The sequence below is a fragment of the Rattus rattus genome, chromosome X (assembly GCF_011064425.1).
Source record: "Rattus rattus isolate New Zealand chromosome X, Rrattus_CSIRO_v1, whole genome shotgun sequence".
Taxonomy (NCBI): domain Eukaryota; kingdom Metazoa; phylum Chordata; class Mammalia; order Rodentia; family Muridae; genus Rattus; species Rattus rattus.
In genome coordinates, this window is record NC_046172.1 from 107,331,168 (window position 1) to 107,337,668 (window position 6,501).

The 6,501-nt window shown below is 38.3% G+C and overlaps 1 pseudogene; it reads right to left on the reverse strand.

The window, feature by feature from the left end:
• Positions 1 to 1,904: 1,904 nt before the first annotated feature.
• LOC116888509 lies at positions 1,905 to 3,176 on the reverse strand (annotated as a pseudogene).
• Positions 3,177 to 6,501: the final 3,325 nt, after the last annotated feature.

Genomic DNA, 6,501 nt, shown 5'->3' on the forward strand with positions numbered 1-6,501 from the left:
GTTTGATGGGGATTGTGTAGAATCCCTAGCCAGCTTTTGGTAAAACAGCCATTTTCACTGTTAATCCTACTGATCCATGAGCAATGAAGATTTTTCAGTCATCTGATATGTTCCTCCATTTCTTTCTTCAGTGACTTGAAGTTCATGTCATACAGGCATTTCACTTGCTTGGTCAGAGTTACAGCAAAGTATTTTATATTATAATTGGCTATTGTGAAGGGTACTCTTTCCCTACCTCTTTTTACAGCCTATTTATGGCTTGCGTAGAGGAGGCTACTAATTTCTGTGAGTTAATTTGGTATCCAGCCACTTAGGCTAAAGTGTTTATCAGATATAGAAATTCTCTCACAGAATTTTTTGGAATCACTTATTACTATTATCTGTGAGTAGTGATATTTTGATTTCTCTCTTTCCAATTTGTATCCTTTTATCTTCCTTTCGCTGTCTTATTGTTCTAGCTACTACTTCAAATACTATACAAAGAAATATGGGGAGAGTTAAAAACCGTGTCTCCTCCCCAATTTTAATGGAAATGTTTTAAGTTTCTTCCATTTAATTTGATGTTGGCTATTGGCTTGCTGCATATTGCCTACCTTTTATTTAGGTATATGCCTTTTACCTCTGATCTCGCCAAGACTTTTAACATGAAGGGGTGCTGAATTTTTTCAAATACTTTTTCAGCATCTAGTGAGATAATCATGGATTTTTTTTAGTTCAGTATGTTTATATTGTGGATTATGTTGATGAATTTTCATATAATGAACCACACCTGCATCCCTGGGATGATGCCTACTTGACCATCGTACATGATGTCTTTAATCTGTTCTTGGATTTCTAGTATTTTACTGAGTATCTTGCATCAATGTTCACAAGAGAAATTGGTCTGAAATTCTTTGTTGAGTATTTGTGTGGTTTAGATATCAGTGCCACTGTGGCCTCATGGAATGAGTTTGGCACTATTGCTTCTGTTTCTACTTTCTGGAAGAGTTTGAGGGGTATTTGCATTAGCTCTTATTTGAAAGTCTGGTAGAATTCTGTACTAAAACCATTTGGCCCAAGGCTTTGTTTTGTTGTTGTTGTGAGATTTTTAATGCCTGTTTCTATTTTTTAAGGGTTATATGACTATTTGAATAGTTTACCTGATCCTGGTTTAGTTTTGGTAATTGGTATCTGCCTAGAAAATCAACCATATCATTTAGATTTTCCAACGTTATGGAATACAGGCTTTTGAAGCCAGACCTAATGATTCTTTGAATTTCCTCAGTGTTTCTTGTTCTGTCTATCTTTTCATTTCTGATTTTGTTAATTTGGGTAATATCTGGCTGCCCTTTTAGTTAATTTGGCTAGAGATTTATCTGTCTTGTTGATTTTCTCAAAGAATCATCTCTTGGTGATATTGATTCTTTGTATTGTTCTCTTTGTTTCTTTTTTTTTATTGTGTATACATTGATTTTATTGTAACAAAGCAACTTGTACTCGGCAACATTTAAAATGAGGGATCTTTTTTCCTTCCAGTGAAAAAACCAAAAGAGTAAAAAAAAAAAGAGAGAGAGAAAAAAGGAAAGAAAAAACTAAAGATGAAAGTTACAACAGAGAATGCCAACTCCAAATAAACCCCTACAGCGTCTGCTGCTTCTCCCGTGAGTGGCGGGCTCAAGTCTTCATCAGGAGAGTTTTATTTTATTTAAGTGTCACCTTAAACGGCAAGGATGTATGTTAAACGTCACAATGAAACATGCCAAAGGAGAAGCCATGTTGTCAGATGCCCACATACCCTCCCCCACACCTCGATCCCACCCTTGCTCACTGTCTATCCCCCCTTTTTCTTTTTTTTTTCTTTTTATTAAAACAAGAGAAAGTAGACAGATCCATGTTGGTAAATGCTAACTGTCTGTATTCACATAGAAACACAGTGTAATCTCTGAGCCCAATATACAGAGAAAAGAAAAAGCTAGAACTCTATGCACTACTACACAGGGGCCTAGCACCCTCCAGCCTCCAGCAGAGCCAAGGGAACTGGAGGGCTTTTCTTTCTCCCCACAGAGCATGGTGGTGGTGTTGAATCCACAGTTTGAGACAAGGATAAAAATGAATTTAGAACAGAAACGTGAAGATTCTTTTCCTGTAGTATTTTGCTCAAGATATTTTCCCCCAAATTAGTTGAGAACCATGATGTTGAGACCTCAAAAACAGGGCAGCTGAGCACAGAGGGACAGGGAGGAAAGGACTGCAACTCACTCCCAGGGACTGGGGAAATTTAAAAGATAAAAAGAAAATGACAAAGAAGGTTGGATCCATCGGTCTTCTGTGCTAGTCATCCTCGCCTTCATCTTCCTCTCCTTCCTCCCCTTCATCCTCATCGTCATCTTCTTCACCTTCGTCCTCCTCTGCTTCATCGATATCTTCCAACCCTTCCTCCTCTTCGTCGTCGTCATCGTCATCCTCTGCCTCTCCTTCTTCATCATCCATATCGGGGACCAAATAGTACTGCAAGGGATTTGGCCAAATATCATCTTTGATGGCCTCTCCTAACTCGTCAGCACCTGCGTCAGAGCGGTCAGTAAACCAGGCAGAGAAGCTCTCTGGCTCTTCGTGCTGCCTCTTCCTGCTGGCCCTTTTCTGCGTTTGACTTGAGCGTTTTGTCAAATCCTTTCCAGATTTCCATTTGACTTCGGTGGACTTTGAAGATGGGTCACCGCTCTCATTCAGATGAAATTCTTTGGAGAGAACTTTATTTTCAAAGTAAGGATTTTCATCAAAATAAAAATCTACTCTGTAACCTGATTTAATGTCTTCAAATTCTGTCACTTCAACTCTGGTCAAATAATGCAGGGCCTCCTCGTCTTCCTCCCCAAGCAGTGCAGACACTTGTGGATGGTTGACAAATGTTGTTACCCAAAAATTTGGGATTTTGGCGATCAATTCTGACCTCTTCTGAAAAAATGGTTGGCGGAGTTTGTTATATTTTTGTTCTACTTTCAAAATTTCCTCACTGGCTTGTTCATTAAGTCTGTCTATTTAATTTTGTACTTCGTCAATATGTTCAATTGCTTCTTGCTGTTCTTTTTCTCCCTTCGGCAGGCCGGGAGAGGCCGACTTGTCCTCCAACTTCGGGGCAGCAACGGGTCTGGTTTCTTGGGCTGAGGCAGGATCGCAGATTGTCGCTTCCGGGCCATGGCGCAAGGGAGATGGCCAGGAGACGGAGGCCAGAGCACTGATGTTCACAGTAGGAGGAAACTCGCAGGAACCGTTCTCTTTGTTTCTAATTGATTGATTGCAGCTCTGAGTTTGATTAGTTCCTTCTATCTCTTTTCCCTGGATGTGTTTGCTTCTTTTTCTCTAGAACATTTAGATGAAGTTTTAACTCATTAGTATGAGAACTCTCTGATTTCTATGTAGAGCTAGGTTAGTGGAAAGGTATTGTTTGAATTTGGTTTTGTTACGGAATATCATGTTTTTGCTGGATATAGTAGTCTGGGCTTACATCTGTGGTCTCTTGGGGTCTGCGATCTCTCTGTCCAGGTCCTTCCAGCTTTTAGATTCTAAGGTGAGAATTCAGGTGTAATTCTAATAGATCTCGCTTGATATGTTAGTTGGTCTTTTTCCATTGCTTCTTTTAAAATTCTTTCTTTATTCTTTATATTTAGTGTTTTGATTATTATGTAGCAGGAGGATTTTCTTTTATGGTCCAATCTCTTTGATGTTCTGTAAGCTTCTTATAACTTAATAGGCATCTGTTTCTTCCTCTATAATTTTGTTGGTGATGTTTTCTGGGCCTTTTAGCTGGGAATCTTCTTCTTTTTTCTCCTCCTCTTCCTCCTCCTTTTATCCTCCTCCTCCTTCCTGCCTTCCTTCTTTCTCCTCCACCTTCCTTCTCCTTCTTTTTCTCCTCTTTCCTCTTTATCTATTCATACTATTCTTATGTTTGGTCTTTCCATAGTATTCGAAATTTTCTGGAGTTTTTGTCTCATGAAGGTTTTAGATTTTTTTTCATTTTCATTGACTGATATATATATTGATCCCTTCTATTGTAGCTTCTAAACCTGAGATTCCCTCTTCTATCTCCCATATTCTGATGGTTATGCTTGTATCTATAATTCCTTTTCTCTTTCCTAGGATTTCCATCTCCAGGATTGCCTCAGTTTGTGTTTTCTTTATTGCTTCCATTTTCATTTTCAGGTCTTATAAAGTTTTATTAATATCCTTCACCTGTTTGCTTATATTTTTCTATATTTCTTTTAATGTATTTGCTTCATCTTTTAATGCTTCTACCTGGTTGATGTATTTTTCTTAAGGAATTTGTTCCTGTCCACATTAAAGGTATCTATGATCTTTATAAGATTGGATTTAAGACACTCTTTTGTGCTTCCGTTTCATTAGGATATATACGGTTGGTTGTGCAGGCTAGCTGGGCTCCAGGGGTGCCATATTCCCCTGGCTCTTGTAGATTGTGTCCCTATTCTGTCCTCTAAGCATCTGACTTTCCCTGCTGTTGGCTGAATAATATTGACATTATCAGGAGTTCTCAGGAAGATGGAGTGAGCTATACAATAGACAATGAGATCAAGTTACCCTACTCTGTTGGCTGTCCTCAGGAAGATCTCACTCGGAAGGCTGGATCCAACTCAGACCAAGCTGGGTGGTGGGCAGATGCAACTAAGATGGGAGGTTGGGCTGGTTTCCAAGTCGTTTAGTTTTGGAGCCCCCAAAGTTTTCCACAGGGAGGCATAATGCTATTGGTGTCCCACAAGTCTCCTCCAGAATGGGGAGCAAGGACAGAGGTAGACAATCCAATACTCATTTCTTTGTAAACCATATGCTCGTTTCAATAATTCACACCTAGTCCATTTGAATTTGTAATGGGGAAGTCCCACACAGTTCCAATTCACAAATAATTTTATTTCTCTTGCACTCTATCAGCACTTGCTATTCAAATGCCAAGGATTGATACTTCCAACTCACAATTTAAGAAATCCAGAGTTTTATCAACTTAGGTTTGTATTTGTCAATTTGTCAACTCCCTTAAAATCTCCCTATCATGACCCCTTAGACAGTTCTTGGCATAGAAGAAGGTTTCTATCATATAGAATTGAGTGGAATCATCATGGAGAATGATCCTTGTCATTGACAGAACTCAGGTAAAGGTAGCAATAGGCCCCTTGCTGTTTATACACTCTAGTATAGATTATGTTACTTTTGGTTTCCGGCCTAAGAACACTGTTTTGCTTGTCCTGTGAGGAACTAAAAAGTTATAGCTCTCTTAGATTATTTCCAAGACCAAGGAAACAGCTATTGAATCTACAAGTCTTATTCTTCTATCTGCAAAAACTATCAGATAAACACTCTACTAAAGCCAACACTGAACCATGTAGAGAAAAAATAGATATATTAATAGGAGAAACAAGATTTAAATGTAGCCAAAAAATTTTCATAGCAACTGACTATGTTCTATAATACATTCTATAAACATATTTGTACCAGATGGTAGATGAAAACTGCCACAATACAAAGATTATAAATCACCATTGTAATTTAGGCCAATGACAAACAACATGTTTAAACTAAAGAGATGCAAACTCGTTTTATATACATGTAATGTTATTATATCCCATTAGTCCATCCTAAAAGTTCATTTTTCAATCTGCAATTGAGTTCTGGGTCTATACAGTTTTATGGGTAATTTCTATGATGTTGGAATTATGAAAGGATGCATGGCTATGGGAAAAGGACTCAAAGGAAGAAAACCAGTGGAATTCTCTCATTTAGTATGTTCTCTAAGCAGAACAGGGAGAGCTAAAGTGAGACAGCACTTGGAGAAAGACAGAGAGATGTGAATATACACAGAGAGAAGTCAAACTATCACTACAAGATGAAGACCACCCCTCAGCGACTCCTGGGTTCCATCTTCCTCTGAAAAACATTGTCACCATTTTGGCCTCATTCAGCTCCCCTTTGAATTTAGAAGTGTTACTTCATTTCTCTTTGCAGCACACTCATGAGATAGCTATGGTATGTGAAAAGCTTGGACTTATATATCAGGTAAAAGCAAAGCAGCCAGTGGTCCATGGTTCATACAAGGTCACTAGGAAAGTAAGGATCAGGTCCCAGATTAATTCAAGCCCAAGATTCAGCTGTGATAGCTCAATTGGAAAACTAAATTTAAAAAGATTCCATCTCATTTCATTCAGAATTAGAGTCATAAGGGTTCAATGAATTGGCTTCTCTATGGCTACATGTGTTTATTTTTTTTCCACACACTCACAGGTCACATTGACACACAGAGTCAATTTGCACATGAACATAAATGTGCTTCATACCTACGGTTGATAAGTTTTACCTCAGTAAAGGATTCTTAATAATTAGAATTATTAATTGTTATTAATCCTAATTATGTTAATTCTTTAAAAGTATTCTGGCTCTTTATTTTTGCACTACCTTGTTGGTATACACCTTTGGAGCATCCTGAGTCAGTTGGCAAAAGCATATATCCTGCTTTACACC